This window comes from Macaca thibetana, chromosome 6, assembly GCF_024542745.1.
Source record: "Macaca thibetana thibetana isolate TM-01 chromosome 6, ASM2454274v1, whole genome shotgun sequence".
Classification (NCBI taxonomy): domain Eukaryota; kingdom Metazoa; phylum Chordata; class Mammalia; order Primates; family Cercopithecidae; genus Macaca; species Macaca thibetana.
Window position 1 is genome coordinate 13635217 of NC_065583.1, and position 12661 is coordinate 13647877.

The following is a 12661-nucleotide window of genomic DNA, read 5'->3' on the forward strand; positions in this document are numbered from 1 at the left end:
GATCGCAAGAGACTTTTAAGCCTATGATTAATTCAATTCATTTAAAATACCTGTACAGATATGGGGATGCCTCCATTTTGAGAGTTATAAAAGTTCTCAATCGATAAGTACTTAAGCTGTTCTTTAAAAAAGTTTCCGTTGTTGTGCGTATGTGTGTGTGTAAGACTGAACGGCATTAATTACATAATGAATATTTAGATTCTTTGGAGTACACAGTAAGCTTTTCTGCAACTCAAGTCCAGACGGAAGTAGGTTTACGCTTCTGTTGTATTTGGAGCATCAAGATGAATTTGCAAGTTGTTGGCGTCCTATTACCTGCAAACATGGAAGCTTCTTGAAGGCATGAGGGGTCTGTTTCATCCAATGCTGCCTCTCAGCAGGCAGAACGGTTCTGGGCGTGGTGTAGGCTTATGAGTTAGACAGCCTGAATTTCCTTTCCTCTTTCCCTTGTTTTTGCCAGCTGTGTGACTATGGATACTTTGCTCTCAGGCTTGATTGCTTTATCTTTGACGTAGGATAAGAATTCTGCAGGACTTACCCCATAGTGTTTCCAAGGGGAGGAAATGAGATAATGATGTGAAGTGCTGTGCACAGAGCCTGGCACACAGACAGCACTAGATAGGATTTTATTATCACTATTCTCATTGGGAGAAAACTGTTCCAACTGGTCACTTTGTAAAGAGACAAGATAGGGTAAAACGTCCTTTCCCTGTCCCCCATCCCAGCTGACCTCTTTCTAAAGACTGGTTTATTTCCCAGCACAAAAGATTTTCCCATAAACCACAGGATTTGCCCAGCTCTGTGTGCATCACGTCTCCCTAGGGTTAGGTATTCTGACTTCCAGGGCTGCTCTGCTACTCATCTAGTAGTTTAAAAAGGAAAACAAAAGAAGGGTTTTTAGTCTCAGAAGCAATTTAACTTCGGGGAGGGCTGACGGACTGAAGCCCCGCGAAGTGATTTCTGTTTGGTAATGCAACAGCCACGAGAAACATCACGGGCAACCGTGTTTTGGAGCTTGCAGGCATGGACTCGCACGTGGCCACCAAATAATGTGCACTGTAAGTTCCAAACTGGGGAGGAAAGGGCTCCTCCATGCCTGCTTGGCAAGCCAGGGGGATGAGAGGTCAAAAGTGATGTGACTGCCTCGATCTCTGTTCTCTTTGGGCAGTCTGAGCAGAGTTCAAGGGCAATTTATCTAGACTCAAACTTGAATGTGCATGGGAGTCATCTGGGGACCCTGTTAGAATGCAGCTTCTGACTCAGAATGTCTGGCATGAGGCCTGAGCATTTGGATATTTAACAAAATCCTGATGCTAGTACCCCAGACCTTCTGGATCAGAAATTCCAGGTGGAGCCCAGCAATCTGTGTGTTAACGGATGATTCCAACAAGGGCTCCGGTGTGGGTATCACTAATCCAGTGGGTAAGAGCATAGTTCAAAAACCATACCTGGGCAAGGGTCTTGAATCTCTCTGAGATTCAATTTCTTTAGCTGTGAAACAGAGATGATCATGACGTATGATATAAGGATGAAATGAGAGAATTCACTTAAAACCCTTTGCACAGCACCTGGCATGTAGTTGATCTTCAATAGGTGGTGGCGTTCTTCTTATGCTATTTTATCAAAGGTGACTTTGCCAAGGGTGTCTGCTCAGTCGCTTTCTGCAAAGCATATACCCAAGTGCACCTGCTTCAAGCTCCTGCTCCTGGGCCTTTGCTGCCAAAGAATCCCTGTACGTTTCTTCAGGTCAGGGGTGGGAGGAAAGAGAGGTGGGATTTGGCCATCCAGCTGTGGTGGGCTGAGGGACATTCTTTTGGGCAGCAGCTATGGCCCATGGCCTGTCTGCATTAATGAGGATGTCAGGGCAAGATGGGGTGGTAGAAGGAGATGGGTATGAATGATGGAAGGTTTGAAGGAGCTAGGATGCAGCCCTGGCTGTCTCAAGAAGGACAGCTGGGACCTGAGCCTCCTTCATGGAGAGAGAAGGAAGCTCTGAGGGAGGCATTCCTGGTGACGGGGAGGACCATCCACCCTCAGGGAGGGGACGAAGACCTTTGTCATTGTTCTCCACGGTGCAGAGGAAGATGTCTATTAATGGGAAACAGGGGAGCATATGGTGAGGCAGAGTCAGAGGGGGCTCAGAGAACCCCAGCTGCTGGCAGTACTTATTGTTGAGGACTTCAGGAGTGGTCACACTGCCCTGGATTCAGGGGGTCTTCCTGTCACGTCTCTCTCCTGGATGGCTATCAGGGCACAAGCTTCAGAACCAGGCAGACACGGCCCTGCTATGTAACTTTGGGGACATAGCTTACTTTCTCTAAGTCTTTGTTTCTTTTACTGTAAAACAGGAATAATAATAATGAATTATTTCAAAGGCTTGTGAACGTGGATACTGGCTAACATTTAATACATGCCAAGCATGGTTCTACAAAGTTTCCATGTATTTACTTTTTGGTCCTCACAGCAATGTAATAGGAAATATAGCTGTTGTCTCCATTTTACAGATGAGAAAACTGAGGCTCAGAGGGGTTAAGTAATTTTCTGAAATGGGTACGGTTAACTAGAGCAGCAAGAATTCAAACCGAGAAAATTCCAACTCTACAGCTTTCCTTCTTAATCACTTTGCTATTATGAGGCAATGCATGTACATTGTGGAATAAATGGCATTTCTTTTCTGTAAACTTTTTCTTTCCTTCTTTTTTCATTCCTCCTTCTTTCCTTCCTTTGCTCATGCCCTCCCTCCGTGCCTCAAAGGTGGCTGACTTATTGCTGCATGATTGATCCGACAAATTAGAACCTTGTTCTTTAGCACTTGCTTTGGTTCTTGTGACATTTTCCAGTCATATTTCATCTTTATAAGCCTTGCCTCCTCTATTCAAGTAACCAGACATTTAACAAGCACATATTTTGTCCTGGGTACCAAACTAAATACAGGGAGGTACCAGGGGGACTGCTGGAAGCTTGTCATGAGCAGGAGAACCACCTGGAGAGGAGGTGGCCGGCATGTGGCAGGGGCCGCTGCTGCGATGTTGCCAAGCCCAGGTGACTGCACGGTCATATCTGAGGGTGCTTCAGGGAGGTGGCGACTGTGAGCATGGCCTTCCATGAGGAGCAGCAGCTTGATAGGAAAGGCTGGGATTGATGCGAACATTCCAGCTGAGAAAACAGCCTGAGCAAAGAAGAAGAAGCAGGGCCTCACACTTTATGAGGGGTGACTATCGGGAACTTAGAGTGAGTGTTCAGGTTTCAGTGGGAGATGACAGTGCGAGAGTAGTTCAGATCATGGATGACCTTGGATATCATTCTAAGAAATGTGATTTTCATTTTCGGAATGTGGCCCCTGACCACCTGCGTCAGACTCCCCCAGGGGACTTGTTAAAAAGGGGTATTCCTGAGCTGCACAACAGTCCTACAAGTCAGATTGGCTGGCATGGGGGAGGAACCTGGAAATACACATTGACAACAATCTCTTCAGATCCATGTCTTTAAACCAAAGCTTTTATAACCACGTGAGAGGCGACTGGGAGCCACCGAAGGTGTTTGAGGAGAGTAGTGACATGCCCCTAAGAGCTTTGGGAGAACTCTGGAGGTGGGGAGGAGAAATACTATCATGGAGAGGCTGGTGGCCAAGTGAGCAGGGCAGTGGCTCCCACAACTTAATATTTATATAGAAAAATCCAGCTGTAAGGATAGAGAGGAAAAATGGAGCAGAGATTGTTGGAGGTCGATGGAACAGGAGTTGGCAGGTGATGGGAGGAGAGAGGGTAAGAACATCAGGCTCTGAGGTCAGAAGATTTCTCTCTCTCTCTATCTCTCTTTCTCTCACTCAGGCTGGAGTGCAGTGGCAAAATCTCTGCTCATTGCAACCTCCATCTCCCAGGTTCAAGCAATCCTCCAAACTCACCCTCCTGAGTAGCTGGGACTACAGGCTTCACTACCATGCCCAGCTAATTTTCATAGTTTTTGTAAAGATGCAATTGCACTACGTTGCCCAGGCTGGTCATGAACTGCTGGGCTCAAGCGATCTGCCTGCCTTGGCCTCTCAGAGTGCTGGGATTATAGGCGTGAGCCACTGTGCCTGGCCAGGAGCTTTTGTTTCAAACCCTGGCTCTGCCACTTTCTACCTAGGAAACTCTTGTTTCCTCTCCTGAAAAGTTTACTTGAGTTCAAACTCAGAATTCTAGTGTGTAACCATCCCACAAGCTGCCTGCAAAGACAAAATTCCTTTATGCCTCACCTCTGAGATCAGTCTCATGGCTAGTCTAGTGTTGAAAGTCCAGGCCAGACTGCCTGGTTTGAATCCCAACAATTCCACTTACTTGCTGAGTGATTTTGAGCAAGTTACTTAAACTCTGTGTGCCTCATGTTCCACATCTATAAAATGGGATGATAATCATCTATAAATTAGGGCTACTGATGATTAAATGATATAATTACGTAGTTGTTCAGCACAGTGGTTGGCATATATAGTAAGAACTCAATAAATGTCAGCTCTGATGATGATGATGATGATTTGTTTTTAGTGCTGGCATGTAGCCATGAGGAATTGGGTGGTGGGTACTTTTGCCAGTTAACAGGAGAAGAATGGCAGGATTCCTGTTTTTTTCTTTCAAAGCTCCACAGAAGCTGGGTAGGAGCTGAAACCAACCCCTAGAGAGAAGACTTTATGTTCCTGTGGTTGTGGCATTTCTGGGCCTCCACTGACAGCTGTTTAGCAGCAGGAGTTGTCATTTCTAATAGCTATTAAATACGCATTACCTAACAACTATGGCTCTGGTGTGTTAAGTTTCTGCTGCAGGTTGAGGCCTCAAGCTCAGCCCAAATAATCCATCCGAGAAGCCAGTGTCAAAACAAAACAAAAAAACCCCAGACACCTCAGTTCTCTTCTGAAATGCAAGGCTGCTTTACAAACAATCCTAGGAAGCACCTGAAGTTAAAGCCTTCACATAAAAGCAAATACAAGGGAAAGGAATAATAATTAAAAAACCTCTAGCCCACAACAAATAGCATTACAGTAATAAGAAAACCGTGCAAGGGGAATAGTAATAACAAAAAAACTGTAGAATAAACAATAACTTGAATAATAAACACAATTATTGCTGGACAGGAGAGGTGCCTGATGGAAAATGGTACAAATCGCTGGGAAAGAAATGCCACTTTTCCTGAAGTTGTGGATCTGAACAGCTTGCCTATTAAGTTGCTCAATTAATGTAATTCTATACTATTCAGTCTTCTTGGTCACATTTTCTCCATATTCCCTGATGCTAATGGGTTATGTTTGTTGATTCACACCACTGTTCTTTGGTTTATTTGTTTTTGCCTTTACTCCTATGCTACACTAGTTTGCCATGTAGCAATTGCACTGTGCAATATTACAAGAAGGACTGGGAAAATGTTATGGAGGTAATGTCTATTACGGTTTGCGATAGTATTTGTCTCTAGTTCCCAGTGATTTAAATGTGACCAAACCTTCTGTACTTTGTCACAAAAAGCGGGTTTTCCAGGTGACTATTTTGGTGAGTGTCAAAATAAGAATTTACAGTGTATTACTGTCGATTCACTTTGAATTAAAATATATATATTGCAGCAAAAAAAAATTTTTTTTTAAAACTTTGAAAACTTCAAATGTTCATGATGCCTTACAGGCATCCTTACGACCCAGTCTCTCACCGCCCAGGAGACCAGGAGCACCTGTGTGATAAGGCCGGCCTCTGCCCCAGGTTCCCCTTCCGGCCTTCCCTGACTGTGATCTAGTGACATTCAAATGCACCAGTAAAATACCCTATGCCTTTGGCTCCACCCTGACTCGGCAATAAAGGCACTTGGCCACCAGCCCTGACTTTCTCTCAGCTCCCACCTGCCGGGCTGAACCCGATCCCTTGAAGCTGGTCCTACACAGCCCTCTGCATGTGTGCTGTGGCTCCCTCTCTAGAATCTATGAGTATAATAAGTCCCCGAATTTCATATGTCTCTCCCAGCGTGAGTTCCACAGTTGGAGTGATCCTTAAAGACCCCACCAGGGGAACTTACTCCCCCATTTATAACACGCACATTTTATTGCTTTATAAACTTCCTTATTTTCTCCTTTGGAATGTCTATAGCGTTCAAAGTCCGCATCACAGCATTTTGAGCTCCCATTTACGTTACCCCATTGCTTTTAATATGAATTGATCAGACCAGAAGCTCTCGGAAGGCAGAGCCTGTGGTTCCCTCACTCCTCCCTCTAGTCTGGCTCTTAGTGCAGTACCTGTCTCACAGTGGGCACATCACAAGTATTCACTGAATGCACGAGTAAGTTCAGTCCCCTAGACTGACTCAGGACAATGTGTTAGATCCATTCCATGTTATTTCCATGAGCGGGTCAGTTTCATTTTGCCTTTGGAGCCTCTCAGGGCCCCCGAGATGGTGGGGGCTGTGGAATGAACACTCTTGCAAACGCATGCCGTCTGATTCCTCCATTCACTGCAAGGATGTCTTCAGATGCCTGATGCAGACTGGCAGGTTTATAAGAAGACAAGGAGCTGCCATTTGCACTGCACATCTGAGGGCACAGGAGGCTCAGTGTGAGGTCAAGAGAGTAAATCCGCATTTCTGTCACTTGGACACATACTCAGTCGCTTGGATGTGATGGGAGTCTCTCTTGCTAACATGGCAAGTTCTCCCCCTGGCAGGAGGGCCCGAGTCTGCCGGCTGCCTGCAGTCACAGAAACTGGCAGAGCTCAAGGCATCCTGGGCACAGCTGTCAGTGAAGGAACAAAGGTCAATGCGAATTTGTGATACGGGAGGACCTTATGTTTGGGGCCTCTTAAGAGTTTTCATCAAGAAAGAAGGACAGGCCTGGCTTGGTGGCTCACACCTGTAATCCCAGCACTTTGGGAGGCCGAGGCAGGTGGATCACCTGAGATCAGGAGTTTGAGACCAGCCTGGCTGACATGGTGAAACCCCATCTCTATGAAAAATCCAAAATTAGCTGGGTGTGGTGGTATGCCCCTGTGATCCCAGATACTCTAGAGGCTGAGGCAATAGAATCGCTTAGACCCTAGGAGAAGGAGGTTGCAGTGAGCTGAGATTGTGCCACTGCACTCCAGCCTGGGTGACAGAGTGAATCTCTGTCTCAAAAAACCAACCAACCAACCAACCAACCAACCAGAAAAGAAAGAAGGACACTGATTATGGCCCACAGCCAGGAGATGGGGCGTCCTGTTCTGGGGAGCAGGAGACTCAGGTGCACCTGTCTTTGCACTTGCTAGCTGATTACCTCATTCTGTTGGCTTGGGGTTACTCCCTGCCAACAGTCAGCAGCTTCTTAAACCTGAAAGTTGTTTGTGAGTGGCAACTTGTCGCAGCCACTGCTAAATTGTGCAGGACCAACGGGATCGAGACTTCCCACCTCTCTGCCTTATGTGTGAGGGGGAACAAAGGCACACACACACACACACATACACACAATCACATTTTACTTTTTTTCTTATTAAAATCAGAAGTGCATCTCTGATGTAATGCACTGAGTAGGGCATAGCATCTTGCTAAAAATGCATAACCTCAATCCAATCACCGGAAAATATCACACAAACCCATACTGAGAGACACTCTACAAAATACCTGACTAATGCTCTTCTAAAAGGTCCAGGTCATAAAAGTCAAGGAATAACTGAGGAACTGTCACAGACTGGTCAGGTTAAAGAGATGAGGGAGACGTGACAATTAAATGCAATGTGGGATCCTGGATGAGAAACAAAGGGCAAAATTAGGAAAAGTCTGTAAATTAGCTAATGGCTTTGTATGGATGTTAATGTCTTGGCTTTGATCTTTGAGTTACAGAAATTTAAAATGTGGACATAGGGGAAGCTGGGTAAGCTCTGTATGGAAACTCTGTGTTCTCTCTGTGCAACTTGTCAGCAAATCTAAACTGATTTCAATATAAGGTTTAAAAAATTGTAGGGGGGAGGATTGGTTAAAATAGAATTTACCTCATATCATTGATATGAAGACAAAGGTACATATTAAGTACTTTACACAATATCTGGTGCATATTGAGTACTTAAAAGCTATTAGTTGTTATTTAAAAAAACTGGAAGTATAGGTTTAACATTTCAGAAGTAAGTTCGGTGCTAATCATTAGATTTTTGCACTTGAACCTGGTGCAGTTAAACCTGTGTGCTTGTGTTTACTTGTTTCTCATTTCATCCCACAGGTGTGGTCAAGGAATTTTGTTATATTAGGAGCCAGTAGTTATGAATTGAGGTATTTAAGGCTTGAGTCTCTCCAGATCCCAGGCTTATGTGTGCTCAAGTCCACTTTTGGGATTCTTGATGTGAAATAAGTGTGTAAGAAGCTGACTTGGCTTGGATGCTAATCAAAGTGAAAATGTTACTCTCTAGATAGGGTTCATGGGGGCACTAACATTTCCTACAGTTTTCTCTTTTCCAGTTTTCTGGTTTTGACATTGTTCTTTTTAAAATAAATTTATCGCTGGGCACGGTGGCCCATGCCTGTAATCCCAGCACTTTGGGAGGCCGAGGTGGGTGGATCACCTGAGGTTGGGAGTTCAAGACCAGCCTGACCAACATGGAGAAACCCCGTCTTTACTAAAAATACAAAATTAGCCATGTGTGGTGGTGCATGCCTGTAATCCCAGATACCCAGGAGGCTGAGGCAGGTGTAGCACTTGAACCCGGGAGACGGAGGTTGTGTGAGCCGAGATCGCGTCACTGCACTCCAGCCTGGGCAACAAGAGCAAAACTCCAACTCAAAAAAAAAAAAAAAAAAAAAAAAAAAAAATCTACAGAACTATAATGAATTGACTTAAAGAAGTATGTTAAGTGATTAATAATACTTATGTCCCATGAAACTGGCAGAAATAATAAAGGTGATACATGAAAGATCAAAGATTGGGAAAGAAGGTTTTAGAATGAGGGGAAAGTTCTCTTTGTTAACAATGAAGTAGCTTAAACTGTGGCCATTTAAAAAACACTAAGGCAAAAACAGCTATAGGGCAAAAAGGTAGAATCTTACTCCTAGCACTCTTCAACCAACTTCGCCCAGAATAAACGGAGAAATAGGGGGAAAAGCAATTTTATTCTTTAAACACTTCAATTTTGTCCACTGTGTGCATGAACAGCTAAATTAAAGTATACAAGTTCAAAGCCCGATTTCAGGAGCAGCGACTGAGTATGGAGGAGTCACTACTCTTAACATCCACTCAATATTTGTTTCACAAGGATCAATTATATACCATGGCTAATGCACACTTGCAGTGTGCGCCCAGCCACAGTGCAGGTGGTGAATGCAAAACACACACTGAGAGTCCTTTTAAGCAGCTAAATGGACACCCCATTACAGATCCATAATGCAGAATGGACGCTCATCTGCAAATGGATTTAAAGCAAAGGGTTCTTAAATGGCCAGGGTACTTAGGTTTAAAAGGCCAGTAACTGGATGTGCAGTCAGAGCACGCATGGTTTTTAGGATTAATAATACATCGATGTGTGTCAGTGTTAATATACATTTACAGCTCACAGGCCGTGCGGCTGAGTGTTCAGCCTATTTGCAGCCACATATAAAAGGACGACTCTGTCCTTCTTCTCATTAATGCTTTCACTCCCAGGAAAATTAGATTACGCAAGGAAAGCCATTCAAATGACACTGAGGTTTTCCTTCCTTTAAAGCCTCTGCTAGGAAAAGCGCTCAGCCTGGTGATGCATGTGCTGTTCTCTGTTCTCCCTGCTCCATCAGTGACCGTCAGAGCCTGAGGGAGGCGCTGCGAGGAGGTCCAGTCTCCGCTGTTCACTTTGCTGATGTGCTCCCTGCCATTGATAGAGTGCACTAAGCGTGGCACAGCCCAGAGAGCTGTTGGGCGGCTTCCCGCCTGACACACAGCCCAGAGAGCTGTTGGGCGGCTTCCCGCCTGACACACAGCCCTGAGAGCTGTTGGGCGGCTTCTTGCCTTATTTTTAAAATTATACTTGAAGTTCTGGGATACATGTGCAGAATGTGCAGTTTTGTTACATAGATATACATATGGTTTGCTGCACCCATCAACCCGTCATCTACATTAGGTATTTCTCCTAATGCCATCCCTCCCCTAGCCCCCCACCCCCCAACAGGCCCCACTGTGTGATGTTCCCCTCCCTGTGTCCCTGTGTTCTCATTGTTCAACTCCCACTTATGAGTGAGAACATGTGACGTTTGGTTTTCTGTTCCTGTGTTAGTTTGTTGAGAATGATGATTTCCAGCTTCATCCATGTCTCTGCAAAGGACATGAACTCATCCTTTTTTATGGCTGCATAGTATTTCATGGTGTATATGTACCACATTTTCTTTATCCAGTCTATCATTGATGGGCATTTGGGTTGGTTCCAAGTCTTTGCTATTGTGAATAGTGCTGCAATAAACATACGTGTGCATGTGTCTTTATAGTAGAATGATTCATAATCCTTTGGGTATATACTCAGTAATGGGATTGCTGGGTCAAATGGTATTTCTGGTTCTAGATCCTTGGTATTTCTGGTTCTAGATCCATAACGTAGATCACCACACTGTCTTCCACAATGGTTGAAGTAATTTATACTCCCACCAACAGTGTAAAGGCATTCCTATTTATCCAGATCCTCTCCAGCATCTGTTGTTTCCTGAATTTTTAATGATCGCCATTGTAACTGGCATGAGATGGTATCTCATTGTGGTTTGCAGATGACGTGACTGTATATTTAGAAAACCCCATAGTCTCAGCCAAATTTCTCCTTAAGCTGATAAGCAACTTCAGCAAAATCTCAGGATACAAAATCAATGTGCAAAAATCACAAGCATTCCTATACACCAACAACAGACAGAGTGCCAAATCATGAGTGAACTCCCACTCACAATTGCTACAAAGAGAATAAAATACCTAGGAATACAATTTACAAGGGATGTGAAGGACCTCTTCAAAGAGAACTACAAACCTTGTCTTCTTTTTAAGTTTATCGAAGCTTTCACCATACTGCGTGATGGAAGAGATGCCTGTAAGTGGTGTCATTTAGGAATTAAGTCTCATGCACGTGCCATCAGACCCAGAACTTTAAGTACAGAAAGCCCCCTTCACTTGTCAGCATTTGGAAGGCTGGAACCCTCACATCTTTGAAACAGTGAGACTATTTGAAATAGTATTTTTCAGAGCAATTGTGATGAGGGTGGGAAAGGAGAGGTACTATTTAGCATTTACAGAGCAGCTTCACTAATGATTGTCTTGCAGAAAGTCAAGGCAGGAAGGTCTTTTAATAAAGCACACATAAAAATAATGGGAAGATTAGTTACATATATAAATACATAAAATAATATGCATAATTAAATAAGAAAGTCAAGGCCTTTCAGGCCTTATTGTACCCTGCTAAGAGCTTTGCGTGTGTTATCTTACACTATCCTCACAATAAACCTAGGAAGTAACTCCCCACTTTTCTAGATGAGGAAACCAAGGTTCAGAAATGTTAAATCAGTCACTTAATGTCAGACACCCAATGGCAGAGCTGGGATTGGAACCACTTGCTGACTCTGCAGCAAGTGCACTTAACTGTCCCTTCACTATTTTTCAGACTGTGATATGGCCTATTAGTAGGTGGAAAATCAGCGTAATGGGTCATAACTAGTATTAAAAAAAAATGAGGCCAGGCACAGTGGCTCATGCCTGTAATCCCAGTGCTTTGGGAGGATGAAGCGGGTAGATGACTTGAGGTCAGGAGTTCGAGATCAGCCTGGCCAACATGGTGAAACCCTGTTTCTACTAAAAATACAAAAATTAGCTGGGTGTGGTGGCACATGCCTGTAATTCCAGCTTCTTGGGAGGCTGAGGCAGGATAATTGCTTGAACCCGGGACAGGGAAGTTGCAGTGAGCCAAGATCACACCACTGCATTCCAGCTTGGGTGACAGAGTGAGACTCAAAAAAATAAAATAAAATAAAAAATGAAATAGGATAGAAAAGAAACATGGAGTAAAATATCATTTTGTGAGTTTCATTTCAATTTCCTACTTGTATTTATACATATACAGTTGTGTGTCTCTGTATCTGTGTCTGTGTCTGTGTGTGTGCCTGTGTATAAGTGTGAGATGCTCTGCTCTTCACTACAGCTGCCTCTGAGAGAGCCATTGAAGGTCACACTGAAGGTCTCTTGCAAGCAGGGTGTGTAGCCCCTAAATTCTCTGTTATTGTGAGAAGCATTTTCTTTCTTATATTACCTTTCCCCCAAGAATCTCAGGGCTTCAGCCATTCTGCGCACAGTAGTGTAGATAAATTAATAATACAATTTAAAACCGATTCCACCAAGATAAATAGCGCTTCCTAGATTAAGAGTGTAGCTGGCCAGAATGAATGAAATTTACTAACCCTGAGATGCTTAATCTTCCATTACATGGAAGTTAATGATTATAAGAAAGGAGTGATGGTAATTCACTTCTGCTTTTACAGGAAATCCGACCATCTCATTTTTAGCACATCTTTCTTCTCAGCACACCTCAGTGCCAAGGATAACTGCCCTGCTCCTGTAGGTACATTGGCCAATGGTCATAAATCAAAGCCTACTATTTACCAAAGGCTCATGCCTTCTGGCATGCATGGCCTTGCAAGATGTTTCCAGGGAATTTGCTGGGAAGGCTACATGGGTGCTCCTTCTGTTACCCACTCAGAG

The 12661-nt window shown here is 44.0% G+C and overlaps 1 protein-coding gene and 1 long non-coding RNA gene across 7 annotated transcripts in view; one reads left to right on the top strand and one right to left on the bottom strand.

The window, feature by feature from the left end:
• TENM2 (teneurin transmembrane protein 2) overlaps positions 1 to 12661 on the bottom strand; it is a 1303382-nt gene that overhangs the window by 147194 nt on the left and 1143527 nt on the right. The window lies entirely within an intron of this gene.
• The window catches only part of LOC126957141 (uncharacterized), an 83224-nt gene that overhangs the window by 49834 nt on the left and 20729 nt on the right, over positions 1 to 12661 (top strand). The gene's annotated exons all lie outside the window — the stretch shown is intronic.